Below are 22,913 nucleotides of genomic sequence, written 5' to 3'. Positions count from 1 at the left end.
GATATTTCTAAGAAGGAGCCAGAGGAAGAGAGTGAGGAGGCAGAGTGCTCTGAAGCAGGGCCATCACAAGGACCAAAGAGGGAAGAGAGCGAGTCATCACTTGAAGAGGAGGAAGAGGAAGAACTCATAAAAGAGACGGTAACTCCCCGATCTCTATCCCTGAGTGAATTGCGAGATATGCGAAAGGATTTCAGCCGTCGTCCAGGTGAGCACATTGTCACCTGCTGCTCCGATGCTGGGATAATGGGGCCAGTAGCCTGGAATTAGAGGGTAGGGAAGCCAAGCAGCTGGGATCCCTTTCTAGAGAAGGGGGCATTGATAAAGCAATTGGAAAAGGTGCACGAGTCCTCAGCCTCTGGAGACGACTCCTGTCGGGTGTGAAGGAAAGGTACCCCTTCAAGGAAGATGTTCTATGTCACCCAGGCAAGTGGACCACCATGGAGAAAGGTATCCAGTACCTGAGGGAGCTAGCTGTGCTGGAAGTGATTTATGGTGACTTGGACAATCATCCAAAGACCCATATGAAGTCAATTGCACGCGACCTATGTGGCGGAAGTTTGTACGGAGTGCACCATCATCATATGCCAACTCATTAGCAGTAATGGCCTGGAAAGACGGAGAGAGACCAACGGTGGATGAATTGGCTGGCCAACTCCGGCAATACGAAGAAAGTCTCTCTTCCTCCCTACGGGCCTGTGTCTCTGCTGTAGAGAAACTGTCCCGGGAGTTCCGGTAATTCAAAGAGGATATGCCCTACCCTCCTCCCGTACGGACCAGTGTCTCAGCCATTAGGAGTAAGCACTCTTCTGTTCAAGAGAGAGGATAGAGAGGATACACACCGCGAGCCACCCTGTGGTTTCAATTGCGTGACTACGGAGAGGACATGAGGAGGTGGGATGGAAAACCTACCTCGACCCTAGAGGCACGAGTACGCGAGCTGCAAGGAAAGACAATTACAAAAGGGGGTTCAGGTTCCTCCAGAAAAATCGTCGCTCCACTTTCCAGTGGGCAGCTTCCCAGAAAGAATGGAAGAGCTGATCTCACCTCTGATCCTCTTGAAGGGACTTCTGATTCCTATTTACAAGAAGTGGGTAACGAGTACTATGACCAGGACTAGAGGGGCCCTGCCTCCAGCCAGGCGGAGGAGAGGGACAACCGAGTTTATTGGACTGTGTGGATTAGATGGCCTGGCACATCAGACCGACAGGAATATAAGGCTTTAGTGGACACCGGTGCACAATGTACCCTGATGCCATCAAGCCATATAGGGGCAGAACCCATCTGTATTTCTGGAGTGACGGGGGGATCCCAACAGATGACTGTGCTGGAGGCCAAAGTGAGCCTAACTGGGAATGAGTGGCAGAAGCACCCCATTGTGACTGGCCCAGAGGCTCCGTGCATCCTGGGCATAGACTACCTCAGGAGAGGGTATTTCAAGGACCCAAAAGGGTACCGGTGGGCTTTTGGTATAGCTGCCTTGGAGACGGAAGAAATTAAACAGCTGTCCACCTTGCCTGGTCTCTCAGAGGACCCTTCTGTGGTGGGGTTGCTCAGGGTCAAAGAACAACAGGTGCCGATCGCTACCACAACAGTGCACCGGCGGCAATATCGCACCAACAGAGACTCCCTGATCCCCATCCATGAGCTGATTCGTCGGCTGGAGAGCCAAGGAGTGATCAGCAAGACTTGCTCACCCTTTAACAGCCCCATATGGCCAGGGCGAAAGTCTAATGGAGAGTGGAGACTGACAGTAGACTATCGTGGCCTGAATGAAGTCACGCCGCCACTGAGCGCTGCTGTGCCGGACATGCTAGAACTTCAATATGAACTGGAGTCAAAGGCAGCCAAGTGGTACGCCACCATTGATATTGCTAACGCGTTTTTCTCAATCCCTTTGGCGGCTGAGTGCAGGCCACAGTTTGCTTTCACTTGGAGGGGTGTCCAATACACCTGGAATCGACTTCCCCAGGGGTGGAAACACAGCCCTACCATTTGCCATGGGCTGATACAAACTGCACTGGAACAGGGTGAAGCTCCAGAGCATCTGCAATACATTGATGACATCATCGTATGGGGCAACACAGCAGAAGAAGTTTTCGAGAAAGGGAAGAAAATAATTCAAGTCCTTCTGAAAGCTGGTTTTGCTATAAAACAAAGTAAAGTCAAGGGACCTGCACAAGAGATCCAGTTTTTAGGAATAAAATGGCAAGATGGAAGTCGACAGATCCCAACAGATGTGATCAACAAAATAATACCTATGTCTCCACCAACTAGCAAAAAAGAAACACAAGCATTTCTGGGCGTTGTGGGTTTCTGGAGAATGCATATTCCAAATTACAGTCTGATTGTAAGCCCTCTTTATCAAGTGACCCGGAAGAAGAATGATTTTAAATGGGGCCCTGAGCAACGACAAGCCTTCGAACAAATCAAACAGGAGATAGTTCATGCCGTAGCCCTCGGGCCAGTCCAGGCAGGACAAGATGTTAAAAATGTGCTCTACACGGCAGCCGGGGAGAATGGCCCTACCTGGAGTCTCTGGCAGAAGGCACCAGGAGAGACTCGAGGTCAACCTCTGGGGTTTTGGAGTCGAGGATATAGGGGATCTGAGTCCCGCTATACTCCAACTGAAAAGGAGATATTGGCAGCATATGAAGGAGTTCGAGCTGCCTCAGAAGTGGTTGGTACTGAAGCACAGCTTCTCCTGGCACCCCGACTGCCGGTGCTGGGCTGGATGTTCAAAGGGAGGGTCCCCTCTACACATCATGCGACTGATGCTACGTGGAGTAAGTGGGTCACGCTTATTACACAGCAGGCTCGAATAGGAAACCTTAATCGCCCGGGAATCATGGAAGTGATCATGGACTGGCCAGAAGGCAAAGATTTTGGAATATCCCCAGAAGAGGAGGTGGCGCGTGCTGAAGAGGCTCCACCATATAATGAACTGCCAGAGAACGAAAGGCAATATGCCCTGTTTACTGATGGGTCCTGTCGTATTGTAGGCAAACATCGAAGGTGGAAAGCTGCTGTATGGAGCCCTATACGACGAGTCGCAGAAGCTGCTGAAGGACAAGGTGAGTCAAGTCAGTTTGCAGAGGTGAAAGCCATCCTGATGGCTTTAGATATTGCTGAACGAGAAAAATGGCCAATACTCTATCTCTATACTGACTCATGGATGGTGGCAAATGCTCTATGGAGGTGGCTACAGCAATGGAAGCAGAGCAACTGGCAACGCAGAGGCAAGCCCATCTGGGCTGCTGAATTGTGGCAAGATATTGCTGCCCGACTAGAGAATCTAGTCATAAAAGTACGCCGTGTAGATGCTCATGTACCCAAGAGTTGGGCCACTGAAGAACATCAAAACAACCATCAGGTGGATCAGGCTGCTAAGATTGAAGTGGCTCAGGTGGATCTGGACTGGCAACATAAGGGTGAATTATTTATAGCTCAGTGGGCCCATGACACCTCAGGCCATCAGGGAAGAGATGCAACATATAGATGGGCTCGGGATCGAGGGGTGGACCTGACCATGGATGCTATTGCACAGGTTATCCATGAATGTGAAGCGTGTGCTGCGATCAAACAAGCCAAGCGGTTAAAGCCCCTCTGGTATGAAGGACGATGGTTGAAATATAAATGTAGGGAGGCCTGGCAGATTGACTATATCACACGTCCATCAAACTCGCCAAGGCAAGCGCTATGTGCTTACCATGGTGGAAGCAACCACTAGATGGCTGGAAACATACCCTGTGCCCCATGCCACCGCCCGGAACACTATCCTGGGCCTTGAAAAGCAAGTCTTATGGCGACATGGCACCCCTGAAAGAATTGAGTCAGACAATGGGACTCATTTCTGAAACAACCTCATAGACACCTGGTCTAAAGAACACGGCATTGAGTGGGTGTATCATATCCCCTATCATGCACCAGCTTCCGGAAAAATTGAACGATACAACGGACTGTTAAAGACTACACTGAGAGCAATGGGTGACGGGACATTCAAACATTGGGATAAACATTTAGCCAAAGCCACCTGGTTAGTCAACACTAGGGGATCTACTAATAGATCCGGCCCTGCCCAATCAAAACTTTTACGTACTGTAGAAGGGGATAAAGTCCCTGTGGTGCATGTGAGAAATATGCTGGGGAAGACAGTCTGGGTTACTCCTGCCTTAGGCAAAGGCAAACCCGTTCGTGGGACTGCCTTTGCCCAGGGACCTGGGTGCACTTGGTGGGTAATGCGGAAGGATGGGGAAGTCCGATGTGTATCTCAAGGAGACTTGATTTTGGGTGAAAACAGTCAATGATTTGAATTGTATTATGTTAATTGTTCAGTATGACATTACTACTATGGCTGCTATCTACCATATCAATGGTATTATAGTAAGAATCACTCAGACTGATGAAGAATGAGCTTCACTGAAACCAAGCAACGTGCAGCAGTGATGGAACCAGAACTGGCTTCAGCAGCTTGCGCCCAACAATTCCCTCAAGACCGACATCTTTGACCTGCATACCATGGACATGGACCGTGCCAGATGACAATCCAACACCACATACCATCTCCCCTGCCCTGAGAGACTACTATGATGGATGAAGCCCGGAGTAATGGACTGACTGAACTCCACAGACATTTTAAAGTGATGGCCCATGGACTAAGAAAGTGATATCTGTGTGTATATATTAAAAGACAGGAAGAGTAATAATGAATAATTGGAATGTATTGAAAAGTATAGGACCTGGGCATGACGTAAATGGTATGGAATAAGGGGTGGATACTGTCCTGGTTTCAGCAAGGATAGAGCTGGTTTTCTTCACAGAAGCGAGTGTGAGACTGTTTTGGATTTGGGATGAGAAACTGTTGATAATGTGCTGATGTTTTGGGTTGTTGCTGAGCAGTCAAGGACAGTCCAGCTTCTCGTGCTGGCCTGCCAGCGAGCAGGCTGGGGGTGCATGGGGAGCTGGGAGGGGACACAGCCGGGACAGCTGACCCAGACTGGCCAAAGAGATATTCCCTACCATACGACGTCATGCCCAGTACATAAACTGGAGTTGGCCGGGGAGCGGAAATCGCTGCTCGGGGACGGGCTGTCGATCACTGGGTGGTGAGCAATTGCTGTATTGGGCATCACTTGTTCTTGTACATTCCTCTGTTGGTATTGTCACCGAAATCGGGAATAAACCTCGTAACACCAATGTAGTGTTAAAAGGCAGGCATTCTTTATTCACGGCGCCGGGAACACAGGGGATAGCTCCTCCTAAATCGTGTTCACTTGATCAGTTCAAAAATCAAACATTTATAGGCAAGATTAATACATATTCATCAAGTGTCCATACAATGATTGGTTAAGTATTCCTCGCCTACCATGTAAATGACCACGCATGCTCACTATAATTTCTTGGGATTTTACTTCCTTAATCTTTTGAGTCGGAGGGTTTCTTGAGTGGGTGGTCTCTGAGTCGGTGGTCGCGATCTCCCCCTGCCGGAATTACCTTTCCTTCTAAGTTCATTTAAACTTGGCAACACTAAATAGATCTTCACGGGCTGTTGGTCCAATATGCAATCATTCACCCCACAGTCCTTTGTTTTAAGACGAGACTATAGAATGAATAATTACCTACCCACCGGACCGTAGAACTGACCAAGGTGTTCCTTCTTTCTGACTACTTGTTATTAGAACAAAACATAATACCATGATCACAATGTTACACTTAATTCCTTGATAATTAAATCAAGATGGGAAGGGTTAGGTGGGTTCTCGAGCAGCATTGCTGGTGCATAATGTTCTTATAGTTACAACTTGCTACAAATTCACAAACCTATTTTCTAACCCTATTTTATTTTAATTCCCTACCACCTTGGTTACATTTCCCCCCTTTGGAAGTTTTGAAATAATTTCTTTTCAATACTTCCATTACAAATTAATTTCCTTATTAACATTCAATCACTTTATTGTATGATGGTAGGAGCATTATTAGTTAGTCCATTTAAATTTTGGTGTTTTGTAGTCAATGCAAGTGTAATTCTGCTATCAATGGTGGCTCTTTTTGTAAATTCCTTTTTCAAACAATGATAAATGAATAATATTCCCAAAGATATTATTAATAATAATAACACAGTACCAATTAAGGACTTCACCCAAGAACTCAAGTTCTATCCCAATCCACTGAAAATTTTATCAAACCAATTTTCTTGCATGTCTTGTTGTATTTCCTGAGTATCCTTTTCTATTTTTCTTAATAAGTCCAAATCCTATTCAACATCCTGGGTAACATTTGGGATATGTATGCAACAATGATCTATCCAATCCCTCAGGTATCCACAAACTCCATGTTCTTTTAGTAAGAGCATATCTAGAGCCATCCTATTTTGTAGGGTCATCTTCGAAGTGGCTTGTAACTGTAAATTTAGTTGTTTAAATCCTTTCCTTGTTATTTTGGCTAATCTTTTCACTTGACCTCTCAACTTATATAACCAATCCCTATTCCTGTAAGTTGCCAAGGGAGTCAATAAGGATTCTAAGGCTCATCCAAGTTTCACTCCTGTCGAGGGTTCATTCCAATCATCATCATCAATTCGTGATCTTTTTGTCCATATTAACTTTAAATTTTCAGAATCTCCCCTAAAGGGAGCTTTCTTTCAGATTGGACATAATGTTGGCATTTCTAAAGTAATTTTTTTACTTTCCCGTCCATTGGTAAATGGGTGGTCCAAGTTCCATCACTCATTGCCCAAACTAAATGTCCTGGGCTCTGAACTGTAGACCTTCTACAACTAAATATTGATCCCCTTCTAATTTTATATACACTAGTCAAATTTAAATCGTTCTTGAGTCCTCTGCACCAACACCCATATTTCAATGCAGCTGCTAAGGGAGGAACTTCTTGGACTGCTCTATCAACTGCACTGCAATTGCATATCTTTTTACAATTCCACCAGGGTACTATATCCTCCTTTTCCCTGGATGTGGTTCCCCTGTCATTAACTGATGGGAAAACTGTAAAGACTGTTCCGTCCCAGGCAAAACACCATGAAGTATTAGCCATATATTGAAATTGAGATAGAATAGCCATAGACCACACTGAATCCCATGTAACCTCTGCCTTTGGCTTAGTCTGATTTTCACAATCACGGACTACACGTCCAGCTTCCTCGGGATCATGTACAGGGAGGCCTCTACTTATTTCTTTGCATAATTGTTTATCCCTTGTGCTTACTGCACTCAAATTTGTTGTTAAGATTCCCCATGGAATTGATTCACCTACTGCTCTTGGAATTGGAAGACATGCGGTTATTTGGGTTACATTTTGTAAATTTGCAAATTCTTTTATCAATCCTACCATTAAATTTTCTTCTGGAGTTCTCCTTGAAATGTATATTAGCTGCTCTGCCTCACTCTCCTTTCCAATTGATCTATTATCATCTCAAACAATGCTCCCAACATCATCAGTTTCCAAATCAAAACCCATTTTCCATATTTTCCAATGATAATTTCTTAAACATGTTTTAAAATCAACTTTGCAGTCTCTGAATCCCTATTGATGACCTTCCATGACGGGGCTTTCTTCACTCGGGTGTAGTGTATCCCCAGTTCCATTCCTCCAACCTTGATTGCAGTATAAGTTGTTAACAGTACCTAGAATGGTCCCCTCCACTTTTCCTGCAGTGGTTCAGAGTTCCAAGTTTAAAGATCACCTGGCTGATACTGATGTACAGGCAAGTGACCTAGTCAGCACAATATATCTCCGAAGTGCTCCAAGGACTTTTCCTAAAGAAATTAGATACACTTTCAAATCAGTTTCCCCAGCTACCTTCATATCCCCTGGGATTAAAGGAGTCTGGTACAGTTTACCATACAGGACTTCATATGGACTTATGCCGTCTCTTGATCTTGGTTGGATCCTGATTTTCAAGAGAGCTAGTGGTAAAGCCTGTGGCCACTTCAAAGATGTTTCCTGACAAATTTTACTTATTTGTCTTTTCAACATTCGATTCATTCTCTCAATTTTTCCACTTGATTGTGGCCTCCAAGGGGTATGTAAGTCCCATTTTATACCCAAAATTTTACTGATCTGTTGAACTACATCTGCCACAAAGTGTGGTCCCCTATCAGAAGACATTCGCAATGGCACTCCAAATCTTGGTATTATTTCCTTCAACAACACTTTAACTACCTCTCTAGCTTTGTTGGTGCGGCAAGGGAAGGCCTCTGGCCATCCAGAAAATGTATCAATTAGTACTAATAAATACCTGTATCCATTCTGACTGGGTAACTCAGAGAAATCAATTTCCAATAATCTCCCGAAGAATTTCCTTGTTTTATCATTCCTAGAGGTGGCCTCTTTTGGTTCATGGGGTTTTTTTTAAGGCAGATTGGACATCTAGCTATTATTGATTTAACTATTCCTGTCATTCCTACACATACTGTAGGACATAGTATATGTTCTACATACTACAGATGTTTTTAAACTTGAAACCATAGCATCTACTCCCCAATGTGTTCGTTCATGTTTTTCCTTTGCAAGTTCTGTCATAATTTGTGGGGTTACTATCACCTGATTTTTTTTGTTTTACTGGTACTAGTGCAAGGATACCTTGTTCTGTGACCTCTTTTGCAGCTTTGTCTGCCAATCGATTACCTATATTTACAGCCGTATGACCAAATTGATGAGCTTTACAATGCATTACCACCACTTCTTTCGGTCTCTGCACATCTTCCAGGAGTTGGAGAATTTCTTCTTTATACTTTATAGATGTTCCTTGGGCTGACAGCAATCCCCTTTCTTGCCAGAGGGCTCCATGAGCATGGATCACACCAAATGCATATTTAGAATCAGTCCAAATATTTACCCTTTTTCCTTCAGCTATTTGTAGAGCCCGCCTCAATGCCACTAATTCTGCTTTCTGTGCTGAGGTACTTACAGGTAGTGTCCTTGATTCCAATACCTCAGAGATGGTGACGACAGCATATCCAGCCATTCGTTTTCCTTCTTGTACAAAACTGCTTCCATCTGTGTATAACTCCAGATCAGGGTTTTCCAGAGGTTCATCTCTCAGGTCTGGTCTACTGGAATAAACTTGTTCAATAGTTAACAAACAATCATGTTCCAAATTTCCTATTGGATTCGCTGTTGACAAAAATATTGCTGGATTAACAATCGGTGTGGTTTTCAATTCCACATCATCTTGTTCCAATAGGAAAACCTGATACTTCAGCATTCTGCTGGGGGATAGCCAGTGACCCCCCTTTTGCTCTAGAACAGTTATTACTATATGCAGCACGTACACCACCATCTTTTGACCCATGGTCAATTTTCGAGCTTCTTGGATCAGCAATACTGTTGCTGCCACAGCGCGTAAACATCCTGGCCATCCTTTACTCACGTTGTCAAGTTGTTTAGAGAAGTATCTCACTGGTCGTCTCCAGGGTCCCAGCCGTTGCGTCAGCACTCCAAGAGCCAGATGTTGCCTTTCATGTGCAAACAACTCAAAAGGTTTGGTCACATCAGGTAATCCCAGAGCAGGTGCCATCATTAATGCCTTTTTCAGTTCTTTGAATGATTTCTGACATTGAGGTGTCCAAGTCAGATACTGATCTTTGGATTCCTTTAAAGCCTCATACAGTGGCTTTACATACAATCCATAATCCAAAATCCAAAGTCGACACCACCCAATCATTCTCAGAAAAGTTCTCAATTCTTTCGGGCTACTTGGTTCAGGAATTTGACGGATAGCTTCTTTTCTTTCATTTCCCAATTGTCTCTGTCCTTGGGATATTTCAAATCCCAAATAAATTACTGTTTCTTTTCCTACTTTGGCCTTATTTCTGGAGACTCTATATCCTCCTTGGCCTAGGAAATTTAGTAAACTGATAGCAGAACACTTCCCTTTTGGTCCTGTCTCTTCCATATCTCTAATTCCTTGGCCAATTGATTCCCAAATATCATAGGGCTATTTTTGAATCCTTGTGGAAGTACAGTCCATGTCATTGGGTCTTTTGCCCTGTGGCCAGACTTTCTCACTCAAAAGCAAATATGTTTTGGCTGCCTATATCTAGAGGTATGCAGAAGAAGGCATCCTTTAAACCTAGTACAGTAAACCATTTATGTTCCTCTTTTAAGGAAGTCAGTAAAATATATGGATTAGCCACTACTGGGTGTATATCTTGGACTATCTGATTTATAACTCTTAAATCCTGAACCAATTGGTATTCCTTGCCTCCGGATTTCCTTACTGGTAATATGGGAGTGTTATATTCTGATTCACACTCTACCAATAGTCCACATTCTAAAAATTTTGTAATCAACCCCTCTAACCCTTTTCGAGCCTCCCACTTAATAGGATATTGTTTTTGTCTTACCAGTTTGGCTCCAGGTTTTAAAATCACCTTTACCAGCTCTGCCAATTTAGATCGTCCCGGAATTCCATTTGCCCAGACCAAAGGAATGACTGCATTTTCCACTTCTTCTGGAATCTGTTCTTCCCTGTAGGAATCCTGTAACATAAACACTCTTGCCTCTATGGCTTTTGATTCTGGTATTAACAATTTGATTTCTCCATCTTTGAAAGTTATTTGTGCGTCTAATTTACTCAATAGATCTCGTCCCAACAAAGACAGTGGACATTCAGGCATATACAGAAACTGGTGAATTACCCATTGTCTTCCCAATTTAAACTTTAATGGCTCTAAAAATGGCCAATTTTCCTTCCGCCCTGTCGCACCAACAACATCTACTGATTTGTGACTAAATTTCCCTTTACATGTATTCAATACTGAGTAAGTAGCTCCAGAAACTCTATTTCTTCATTCCCTAGCTTCAATGTAACCAGACGTTCAGCTAGGGTTGATTCCCCTGCTCCCCTTCATAGTTCTTCATCCAGAGTCATTAATTTAATTGCCTGGAGAGCCGGATCTAATTCTCCTGCCTTAGGACATTCTCTTTTCCAGTGCCCACGCTCCTTGCAAACAGCACATTGATCTTCTACTAATCGGGGCTTATTTTCCTTCTCTCTCTGATATTCATTCCTCGTCCTCTCCCTCTGCCTATCCTGTTATTCCCTGCCAAAACTGCTAGTAGCTTTCCACCCCTTCGGGTTTGCCTCACCTATTTTTCTTTTACTCTATTGTTATATACAGCCTAAGCAATTTCAAGCATTTTACCTTAGCCACCCTTTCGGGATCCTCCCGATAGGTACCTGCACTCTCTTTCCATGATCTTTGTCGTGGTTTAGCCCCAGCCGGCAACTAAGCACCACGCAGCCGCTCGCTCACTCTCCCTCCCACAGTGGGACGGGGGAGAGAATTAGGAAAAACCTCGTGGGTTGAGATAAACACGGTTTAATAGGACAGAAAGAAAGAAGGGAACAATAATGATTATACCAACAAAGGAATGTACAAGAACAAGTGAGGCCCAATACAGCAATTGCTCACCACCCCGTGATCGACAGCCCGTCCCCGAGCAGCGATTTCCGCCCCCCGGCCATCTCCAGTTTATGTACTGGGCATGACGTCGTATGGTAGGGAATATCTCTTTGGCCAGTCTGGGTCAGCTGTCCCGGCTGTGTCCCCTCCCAGCTCCCCGTGCACCCCCAGCCTGCTTGCTGGCAGGCCAGCACAAGAAGCTGGACTGTCCTTGACGGCTCAGCAACAACCCAAAACATCAGCACATTATCAACAGTTCCTCATCCCAAATCCAAAACACAGTCTCACACTAGCTTCTGTGAAGAAAACCAGCTCTATCCTGGCTGAAACCAGGACAATCTTAAATCAGTAATTGAAAAAGGAACTTTCACCACCACTGTTTCGAGTTCTCATCACATTTTCCCCTTTTTCACAATCTTTACCATGGGATCATACGGATGTATTCCACACTGTTTCTGCAATTCTGGATGATTTTGTAGTGTAAAGAACAAATCAACATAAGCCATTTCTTCCCATTTACCCTCCTTTTTACAAAACAACATTAATTGCAAGATGGTGTTATATTGCAATGTCCCATTTTCTGGCCATTTCTCCCCACTGTCCAACCTTGGACATACATTGGCCACCAATGATTGCAATATTCAATTAATTGCCTCCGAGTCAGAGGATCACCTCCCAGATCTTTCCAATGCCTCAAAATACATCCCAAAGGTGGTTTTTTTGTGGGATAGATCTTTTACTCGGAAATGTTCCCATCTTCCCAAGACTAGTGGGTGTGATTGTGCACTATCACAGGCACTAGTCGGAGGGACCCCTACTCTCCTCGAGGGTCCCTCCGGATCTTCTAGCCCCCTGCTAGAAATCCCCCAACCTCCTTACCTGGGCCCCTAGCCCAACCTTGCGAGGCTTTCACCGCGTCTTATAGGCAGGCATTCCTTGTGAGGGTCTCGTACCCTCACCCTTTCCAGAGGTACCTTTCAGCCCTACTCTGCGTAGCTTTCGCCGCGCCTTACGAGCGAGCTAGTGGGACTCGAACCCACGTTACTTCAATCCTTTAAAGAATGCCTTATTACCTTTCCAGAGGACTTGCTCCGAATTCTTCGGTCCGGGGATCAGAGGTTCTCCCCGAGAATCCCTCGGTGCCGGCTGGAGGCCCTGTGATCCCACGGATCCGTCGAGATTCACAAGCAGGGTCCCATCTGGGGTGCCAAAACTGTCACCGAAATCGGGAATAAACCTCGTAACACCAATGTAGTGTTAAAAGGCAGGCATTCTTTATTCACGGCACCGGGAACACGGGGGATAGCTCCTCCTAAATCGTGTTCACTCGATCAGTTCAAAAATCAAACATTTATAGGCAAGATTAATACATATTCATCAAGTGTCCATACAATGATTGGTTAAGTATTCCTCGCCTACCATGTAAATGACCACGCATGCTCACTATAATTTCTTGGGATTTTACTTCCTTAATCTTTTGAGTCGGAGGGATTCTTGAGTGGGTGGTCTCTGAGTTGGTGGTCGCGATCTCCCCCTGCCAGAATTACCTTTCCTTCTAAGTTCATTTAAACTTGGCAACACTAAATAGATCTTCACGGGCTGTCGGTCCAATATGCAATCATTCACCCCACAGTCCTTTGTTTTAAGACGAGACTATAGAATGAATAATTACCCACCCACCGGACCGTAGAACTGACCAAGGTGTTCCTTCTTTCTGACTACTTGTTATTAGAACAAAACATAATACCATGATCACAATGTTACACTTAACTCCTTGATAATTAAATCAAGATGGGAAGGGTTAGGTGGGTTCTCGAGCAGCATTGCTGGTGCATAATGTTCTTAGAGTTACAACTTGCTACAAATTCACAAACCTATTTTCTAACCCTATTTTATTTTAATTCTCTACCACCTTGGTTACAGTATTATCATTGTTGTTTCCTTCTTTCTTTCTGTCCTATTAAACTGTGTTTATCTCAACTCACGAGTTTTTTTTTCTCAAATCTCTCCCCCGTCCCACTGCAGGAGGGGGAGTGAGTGAGCGGCTGCGTGGTGCTTAGTTGCCGGCTGGGGCTAAACCACGACAATGCGCATGGGGCTATCTGGAAAGAAAGAGGATTGTTGTTGTCTCAAGGATCACCTATTAAATATAAGGAAGAAATTCTCCAACTTCTGCAGGATGTTCAAAAACCTAAGGAGGTAGCAATAATGCATTGCAAAGCACATCAATTTGGACAAACTGCAGTAAACATGGGTAATCGATTGGCTGATAAAACTGCTCAAGAGGTGACCTAGCAAAGCATTCTTGCATTGGAACCAGTAAAACAGGTTGAACTCCCAGTTAGACGTAATTATAGCAAGGCAGACCAACAATTGGCATCACTGAAAGCAATCACAAAGAGGGTTAATTAATAACCCCCATGAAAGCGGTCATTGTTCCACTGCTGATAATGACTGAAATCGTAGTGAAACAAGGATTTAAAACAATTATAAGATCAATTTCTCAATATATATACTTTTTGGAAGGTTATTGATTAGATGATTAGTTTAACTTTGTAAAGTTAGAAATTAATTAATTAATTAATTAGGGTTTTTTTTATAGATTTCTTTAGCCTAATAACTGTGAGTATGTTTAAAGGCCTATTCTCATAGTCCTTGGGTTGTATTGTAACTATGTGTAAATGGTTAATCAGGAGGAAAGCAGGCCTCATGAAAATTAAAACAAAGAAGAGTTAAGAGCAAGGACTGAGAGATTAAAGAGAACAGAGAAGATATCTTGACCTTGAGCATAGAGACAGACTGGCAGGAATGCTCTAACAAGGATGATAAGAAGGAACCGCTTGGCTGGACAACAGAAGGGGCAAACATCCAAGGAGAAGAAATTATCCTCAGGAGACCCATGACCATAAAAGGGAAAAAGGAGTAGGGGACTAACTCCCCAAACGACCACCGATGACCGCCCGAGACCCCCGCGCATGTGTAGTGTAGTTTTGCAACGCCAGCATTATGTAAATGTAATAGATAAGTAAGGAGGCAGTGATTTCTCGGAAAATGTGTGAATATTCATGTCTTGAAGGTATATAAAGGATGAACTTTTGCTTCAGCACACGCATGTTAGGAGGAGATATCCCCCATGCGTCCAGCGCTGCAATAAAGATGTCTGCTTAATAACACTTTGATGTTATTCAGCTTAAATTTCTTTAACTTTTTTGAATCAGTAGGAAAAAGAAATGAGGAAACACACTGGGGTAGTGAGGCTATGATTTCTAGTCTTCAAAGTTCGATTGTACATGTAGGGATGACTGGGATAGTAAAGTCTGTAATAGCAAAATGCCCCATTGTAACCAAGGTGATGGGGGAATCAAACAATAACTAGAAAATAGGTTAGTAATAAGTTGTAAAGATGTAACTATAGGAACAGGTTATACACCAGCAATGCTGCTCAAGAGCCCATTTAACCCTTTCCATCTTGATTTAATTATCAAGGAATTAAGGTGTAACATTGTGACCATAGTACTATATTTTGTTTTAATAATGAGTAGCTAGGAAGAAGGAACAACTTGGTCAGTTCTACCTAGACAATGGTTCAATGAAATGTAATTTTGTTGTCTTGAAACAAAAGACTGTAGAATGGATAATTACTTATTGGACCGACAGCCCGTGAAGGTCTATTTAGTGTTGCCAAGCTTAAGTGAATTTTGTAGGAAAGGTAATTCCGGCAGGGGGAGATCGCAACCACCGACTCAGAGACCACCCACTCAAGAAACCCTCCGACTCAAAAGATTAAGTAAAATCTCAAGAAATTATAGTGAGCATGCGTAGTCATTTACATGTTAGGCGAAGAATTTTTAACCAATCATTGTATAGAGGATAATGAATATGTATTTGTGTACCTATAAAAGAATGTTTCTTAGACTGATTGAACGAACATGATTTGGGAGGAGCTATCCCCCGTGTTCCCGGTGCCGTGAATAAAGAATGCCTGCCTTTTAACACTACATTGGTGTTACGAGGTTTATTCCCGATTTCGGTGACAGTTTTGGCACCCCAGATGGGACCCTGCTTGTGAATCTCGACGGATCCGCGGGATCACAGGACCTCCAGCCGGCACCGAGGGATTCTCGGGGAGAACCTCTGATCCCCGGACCGAAGAATTCGGAGCAAGTCCTCTGGAAAGGTAATAAGGCATTCTTTTAAGGATTGAAGTAATGTGGGTTCGAGTCCCACTAGCTCGCTTGTAAGGCGTGGCGAAAGCTACGCAGAGTAAGGCTGAAAGGTACCTCTGGAAAGGGTGAGGGTGCAAGACCCTCATGAGTAATGCCTGCCTATAAGTCATGGTGAAAGCCTCGCAAGGTTGGGCTAGGGGCCCAGGTAAGGAGGTTGGGGGATTTCTAGCAGGGGGCTAGAAGATCCAGAGGGACCCTCGAGGAGAGTAGGGGTCCCTCCGACTAGTGCCTGTGATAGTGCACAATCACACCCACTAGTCTTGGGAAGATGGGAACATTTCCGAGTAAAAGATCTATCCCACAAAAGAAACACCTTTGGGATGTATTTTAAGACACTGGAAAGATCTGGGAGGTGATCCTCTGACTCGGAAGCAATTAATTGAATATTGCAATCATTGGTGGTCAATGTATAAGTCAGACAGTGGGGAGAAATGGCCAGAAAATGGGACATTGCAATATAACACCATCTTGCAATTAATGTTGTTTTGTAAAAAGGAAGGTAAATGGGAAGAAATGGCTTATGTTGATTTGTTCTTTACACTGCGAAATCATCCAGAATGGCAGAGGCAGTGTGGAGTATATCCGCACGATCCCATGGTAATGGTTGTACAAAAAGGGAAATGTGATGAGAACTCTGGAAAATGTTGTTGTTCTTGTAAAACCAAAAAGAATGGTTGGAGGAAGGGAGGTGAGGAGGAAGATATTGAATTGATGATTGCCCCTCACCAAAGGCGGGAAAGAGAAAGAGAGATCCAAGATTTGGATAATGACGATGACGATTCCCCTGCTTCTCCCGAGGAGAGAGAAAGAGGGGAATCTAGCCCAATTTCAAGAAGGACGAGGGGAAGAAGAGGCAAAGCTGGAGCAGTCTCCCTCCAAGCTCCTCTCCGAGAAGCGGTGGGGAATGATGGCTCAATATTAGTGAAAGTCTCCTTTTCAATTACTGATTTAAGATCCTGGAAAGAGACTGCAGGTACCTATCGGGAGGATCCCAAAAGGGTGGTTAAGGTAAAATGCTTGAGATTGCCTGGGCTGTATATAACAATAGAGAAAAAGAAAAAGAGGTGAGGCAAGCCTGAAGGGATGGAAAATTATTAGCGATTTTAACAGAAAATCATAGAAGAGGTAGAGGAAGAGGATGGGGAATAAATATTGGAGAAAGGAGGAAAGTAAAGCCCCAATTAGCAGAAGACCAATGTGCTGTTTGCAAGGAGCATGGGCACTGGAAAAGAGAATGTCCTAAGGCAGGAGAATTAGATCCGCCTCTCCGGGCAATTAAATTAATGACTCTGGATGAAGAACTATGAAGGGGACCGGGGCAATCAACCCTAGCTGAACGTCTGGTTACATTGAAGCTAGGGAATGAAGAAACAGAGTTTCTGGAGCTACTTACTCAGTATTGAATACATGTAAAGGGAGATTTAGTCACAAATCAGTAGATGTTGTTGGTGCGACAGGGCGGAAGGAAAATTGGCCATTTTTAGAGCCATTAAAGTTTAAATTGGGAAAACAATGGGTAATTCACCAGTTTCTGTATATGCCTGAATGTCCACTGTCTTTGTTGGGACGAGATCTATTGAGTAAATTAGATGCACAAATAACTTTCAAAGATGGAGAAATCAAATTGTTAATACCAGAATCAAAAGCCATAGAGGCAAGAGTGTTTATGTTACAGGATTCCTACAGGGAAGAACAGATTCCAGAAGAAGTGGAAAATGCAGTCATTCCTTTGGTCTGGGCAAGTGGAATTCTGGGACGATCTAAATTGGCAGAGCTGGTAAAGGTGATTTTAAAATCTGGAGCCAAGCCGGTAAGACAAAAACAATATCCTATTAAGTGGGAGGCTCGAAAAGGATTAGAGGGGTTGATTACAAAATTTTTAGAATGTGGACTATTGGTAGAGTGTGAATCAGAATATAACACTCCCATATTACCAGTAAGGAAATCTGGAGGCAAGGAATACCGATTGGTTCAGGATTTAAGAGTTATAAATCAGATAGTCCAAGATATGCACCCAATAGTGGCTAATCCATATATTTTACTGACTTCCTTAAAAGAGGAGCATAAGTGGTTTACTGTACTAGATTTAAAGGATGCCTTCTTTTGCATACCTCTGGATATAGGAAGCCAAAGCGTATTTGCTTTTGAATGGGAGAGACCTGCCACAGGACGAAAGATGATTAGGAAATGAAAGGAAAGAAGCTATCTGTCAAATTCCTGAACCTAGTAGCCTGAAGGAATTGCGAGCTTTTCTGGGAATGATTGGGTGGTGCCGACTTTGGATTTTGGCTTATGGACTGTATGTAAAGCCACTGTATAAAGCTTTAAAGGAATCCAAGGATCGGTATCTGACTTGGACACCTCAATGTCAGAAATCATTCAAAGAACTGAAAAAGACATTAATAATGGCTCCTGCTCTAGGATTACCTGATGTGACCAGAACTTTTGAGTTGTTTGCACATGAAAGGCAACATCTGGCTCTTGGAGTGCTGACGCAACGGCTGGGATCCTGGAAACGACCAGTGAGATACTTCTCTAAACAACTTGACAACGTGAGTAAAGGATGGCCAGGATGTTTACGTGCTGTAGCGGCAACGGTATTGCTGATCCAAGAAGCTCGAAAATTGACCATGGGTCAAAAGATGGTGGTGTACGTACCACATATGGTAATAACTGTTCTAGAGCAAAAGGGGGGTCACTGGCTATCCCCCAGCAGAATGCTGAAATATCAGGTTGTCCTATTGGAACAAGATGATGTGGAATTGAAAACCACACCGATTGTTAATCCAGCAATATTTTTGTCAACAGCGAATCCAATAGGAAATTTGGAACATGATTGTTTGTTAACTATTGAACAAGTTTATTCCAGTAGACCAGACCTGAGAGATGAACCTCTGGAAAACCCTGATCTGGAGTTATACACAGATGGAAGCAGTTTTGTACAAGAAGGAAAACGAATGGCTGGATATGCTGTCGTCACCACCTCTGAGGTATTGGAATCAAGGACACTACCTGTAAGTACCTCAGCACAGAAAGCAGAATTAGTGGCATTGAGGCGGGCTCTACAAATAGCTGAAGGAAAAAGGGTAAATATTTGGACTGATTCTAAATATGTGTTTGGCGTAATCCATGCTCATGGAGCCCTCGGGAAAGAAAGAGGACTGCTGTCAGCCCAAGGAACATCAATCAAATATAAGGAAAAAATTCTACAATTCCTGGAAGATGTGCAAAAACCAAAGGAAGTGGCAGTAATGCATTGTAAAGCTCATCAATTTGGTCAGACAGCTGTAAATATAGGTAATCGATTGGCAGACAAAGCTGCAAAAGAGGCAGCAGAACGAGGTATCCTTGCACTAGTACCAGTAAAACAAACAAAATTATTAGATTTGAAACCGAATTACAATAAATTGGATGAGCAATTAGCAAAACAATTAGAAGCATCACAAAATGCAGAGGGATGGTGGGTGGCATCAGAAAAACAGGTGATAGTAACCCTGCAAATTATGACAGAACTTGCAAAGGAAAAACATGAACAAACACACTGGGGAGTAGATGCTATGGTTTCAAGTTTAAAAGCATCTGTAGTATGTGTAGGAATGACAGGAACAGTTAAATCAATAATAGCTAAATGTCCAATCTGCCTTAAAAATAACCCCATGAACCAAAAGAGGCCACCTCTAGGAATGATAAAACAAGGAAATTCTTCAGGAGATTATTGGCAAATTGATTTCTCTGAGTTACCCAGTCAGAATGGATACAGGTATTTATTAGTACTAATTGATACATTTTCTGGATGGCCGGAGGCCTTCCCTTGCCGCACCAACAAAGCTAGAGATGTAGTTAAAGTGTTATTGAAGGAAATAATACCAAGATTTGGAGTGCCAATAGGAATATCCTCTGATAGAGGACCACATTTTGTGGCGGAGATAGTTCAACAAATTAGTAAAATTTTGGGTATAAAATGGGACTTATATACCCCTTGGAGGCCACAATCAAGTGGAAAAATTGAGAGAATGAATCGAATGTTGAAAAGACAAATAAGTAAAATTTGTCAGGAAACATCTTTGAAGCGGCCACAGGCTTTACCACTAGCTCTCTTGAGAATCAGGATCCAACCAAGATCAAGAGACGGTATAAGTCCATATGAAGTCCTGTATGGTAAACTGTACCAGACTCCTCTAATCCCAGGGGATATGAAGGTAGCTGGGGAAACTGATTTGAAAGTGTATCTAATTTCTTTAGGAAAAGTCCTTGGAGCACTTTGGAGATATATTGTGCTGACTAGGTCACTTGCCTTGGATACGCCTGTACATCAGTATCAGCCAGGTGATCTTTAAACTTGGAACTCTGAACCACTGCAGGAAAAGTGGAGGGGACCATTCTAGGTACTGTTAACAACTTATACTGCAATCAAGGTTGGAGGAGTGGAACTGGGGATACACTACACCCGAGTGAAGAAAGCCCTGTCATGGAAGGTCATCAATAGGGATTCAGAGACTGCAAAGTTGACTTTAAAACATGTTTAAGTAATTATCATTGGAAAATATAGAAAAATGGGTTTTGATTTGGAAACTGATGATGTTGGGAGCATTGTTTGGGGTAACAATAGACCAATTGGAAGGGAAAGTTGAAGACGAAGTAGGACAACTAATACACATCCCAAAAAGAACTCCAGAAGAAAATTTAATGGTAGGATTGGTAAAAGAATTTGCAAATTTACAAAATGTAACCCAAATTACCATATGTCTTCCAATTCCAAGAGCAGTAGGTGAATCAATTCCATGGGGAATCCTAACAACAAATTTGAGTAATGAGAGATCCAATAATGATAGTACTTACTGTGTGCAAGTTCCCATTATTGGATGGCAGGATCAATTTGTAATCAAGGAAAAACAAAGCATATAAAGCATAAAGAAGAGTGCACCAAATTAGGATCGGGATGTGTATATAGACCGAATGGTGAACTCAATCTGTGGATTTCTGCACCAGGAGGAGTTTGTCTATATGTTGAACCAATTAAGAAGAATGTTAGTCAAATGATCATGGATGTTGGTGTAGAGGACTCAAGAATGATTTAAATTTGACTAATACCTATAAAATTAAAAGAGGAACAGTATTTAGTTGTGGGAAATCTACAATACTGAGCCCAGGGCATTTAGTTTGGGCAATGAGTGATGGAACGTGCACCACCCATTTACCGGTGGATGGGAAAGTAAAACAAATTACTTTAGGAATGCCAACATTATGTCCAATCTGAAAGAAAGCTCCCTTTAGGGGAGATTCTGAAAATTTAAAGTTAATATGGACAAAAAGATCACAAATTGATGATGATGATTGGAATGAACCCTCAACAGGAGTGAAACTTGGATGGGCCTTAGAATCCTTATTGACTCCCTTGGCAACTTACAGGAATAGGGATTGGTTATATAAGTTGACAGGTCAAGTGGAAAGATTAGTCAATATAACAAGGAAAGGATTTAAACAACTAAATTTACAGTTACAAGCCACTTCGAAGATGACCCTACAAAATAGGATGGCTCTAGATATGCTCTTACTAAAAGAACATGGAGTTTGTGGATACCTGAGGGATTGGATAGATCATTGTTGCATAGATATGCCAAATGTTACCCAGGATGTTGAATATGATTTGGACTTATTGAGAAAAATAGAAAAGGGTACTCAGGAAATGCAAGAAGACATGCAAGAAAATTGGTTTGATAAAATTTTCAGTGGATTGGGATAGAACTTGAGTTCTTGGGTGAAGTCCTTAATTGGTACTGTGTTATTATTATTAATAATATCTTTGGGAATATTATTCATTTATCATTGTTTGAAAAGGAATTTACAAAAACGAGCTACCATTAATCGCAGAATTACACTTGCAATGACTACAAAACACCAAAATTTAAATGGACTAACTGATAATGCTCCTACCATCATACAATAAATTGATTGAATGTTAATAAGGAAATTAATTTGTAATGGAAGTATTGAAAAGAGATTATTTCAAAACTTCCAAAGGGGAGAAATGTAACCAAGGTGATGGGGGAATCAAACAATAATTAGAAAATAGGTTAGTAATAAGATGTAAAAGACGTAACTATCGGAATAGGTTACGCACCAGTGTTATGCACCAGCAATGCTGCTCGAGAACCCACCTAACCCTTCCCATCTTGATTTATTTATCAAGGAGTTAACTGTAACATTGTGATCATGGTATTATGTTTTATTTTAATAGTGAGCAGTCAGAAAGAAGGAACACCTTGGTCAGTTCTACAGTCCGGTGGGTAGGTAATTATTCATTCTATAGTCTTGTCTTAAAACAAAGGACTGTGGGGTGAATGATTGCATGTTGGACCGACAGCCTGTGAAGATCTATTTAGTGTTGCCAAGCTTAAGTGAACTTTGTAGGAAAGGTAATTCCAGCAGGGGGAGACTGCAACCACCGACTCAGAGACCACCCACTCAAGAAACCCTCCGACTCAAAAGACTAAGGAAGTAAAATCTCAAGAAATTATAGTGAGCATGCGTAGTCATTTATATGTTAGGCGAAGAATTTTCAACCAATCATTGTATAGAGGATAATGAATATATATTTGTGTACCTATATGTCGTGGTTTAGCCCCAGCCAGCAACTAAGCACCATGCAGCCGCTCACTCACTCCCCCTCCCGCAGTGGGACGGGGGAGAGAATTGGGAAAAAAAAACTCGTGAGTTGAGATAAACACGGTTTAATAGGACAGAAAGAAAGAAGGAAACAACAATGATAATACCAACAAAGGAATGTACAAGAACAAGTGAGGCCCAATACAGCAATTGCTCACCACCCGGTGATCGACAGCCCGTCCCCGAGCAGCGATTTCCGCCCCCCGGCCATCTCCAGTTTATGTACTGGGCATGACGTCGTATGGTAGGGAATATCTCTTTGGCCAGTCTGGGTCAGCTGTCCCGGCTGTGTCCCCTCCCAGCTCCCCGTGCACCCCCAGCCTGCTTGCTGGCAGGCCAGCACAAGAAGCTGGACTGTCCTTGACGGCTCAGCAACAACCCAAAACATCAGCACATTATCAACAGTTCCTCATCCCAAATCCAAAACACAGTCTCACACTAGCTTCTGTGAAGAAAACCAGCTCTATCCTGGCTGAAACCAGGACAATCTTAAATCAGTAATTGAAAAAGGAACTTTCACCACCACTGTTTCGAGTTCTCATCACATTTTCCCCTTTTTCACAATCTTTACCATGGGATCATACGGATGTATTCCACACTG

Source organism: Phaethon aethereus, assembly GCF_964289735.1.
Source record: "Phaethon aethereus genome assembly, chromosome: W".
NCBI lineage: Eukaryota > Metazoa > Chordata > Aves > Phaethontiformes > Phaethontidae > Phaethon > Phaethon aethereus.
The sequence above is the reverse complement of the archived record's forward strand: the minus strand, read 5'-3'. Positions refer to the sequence as shown.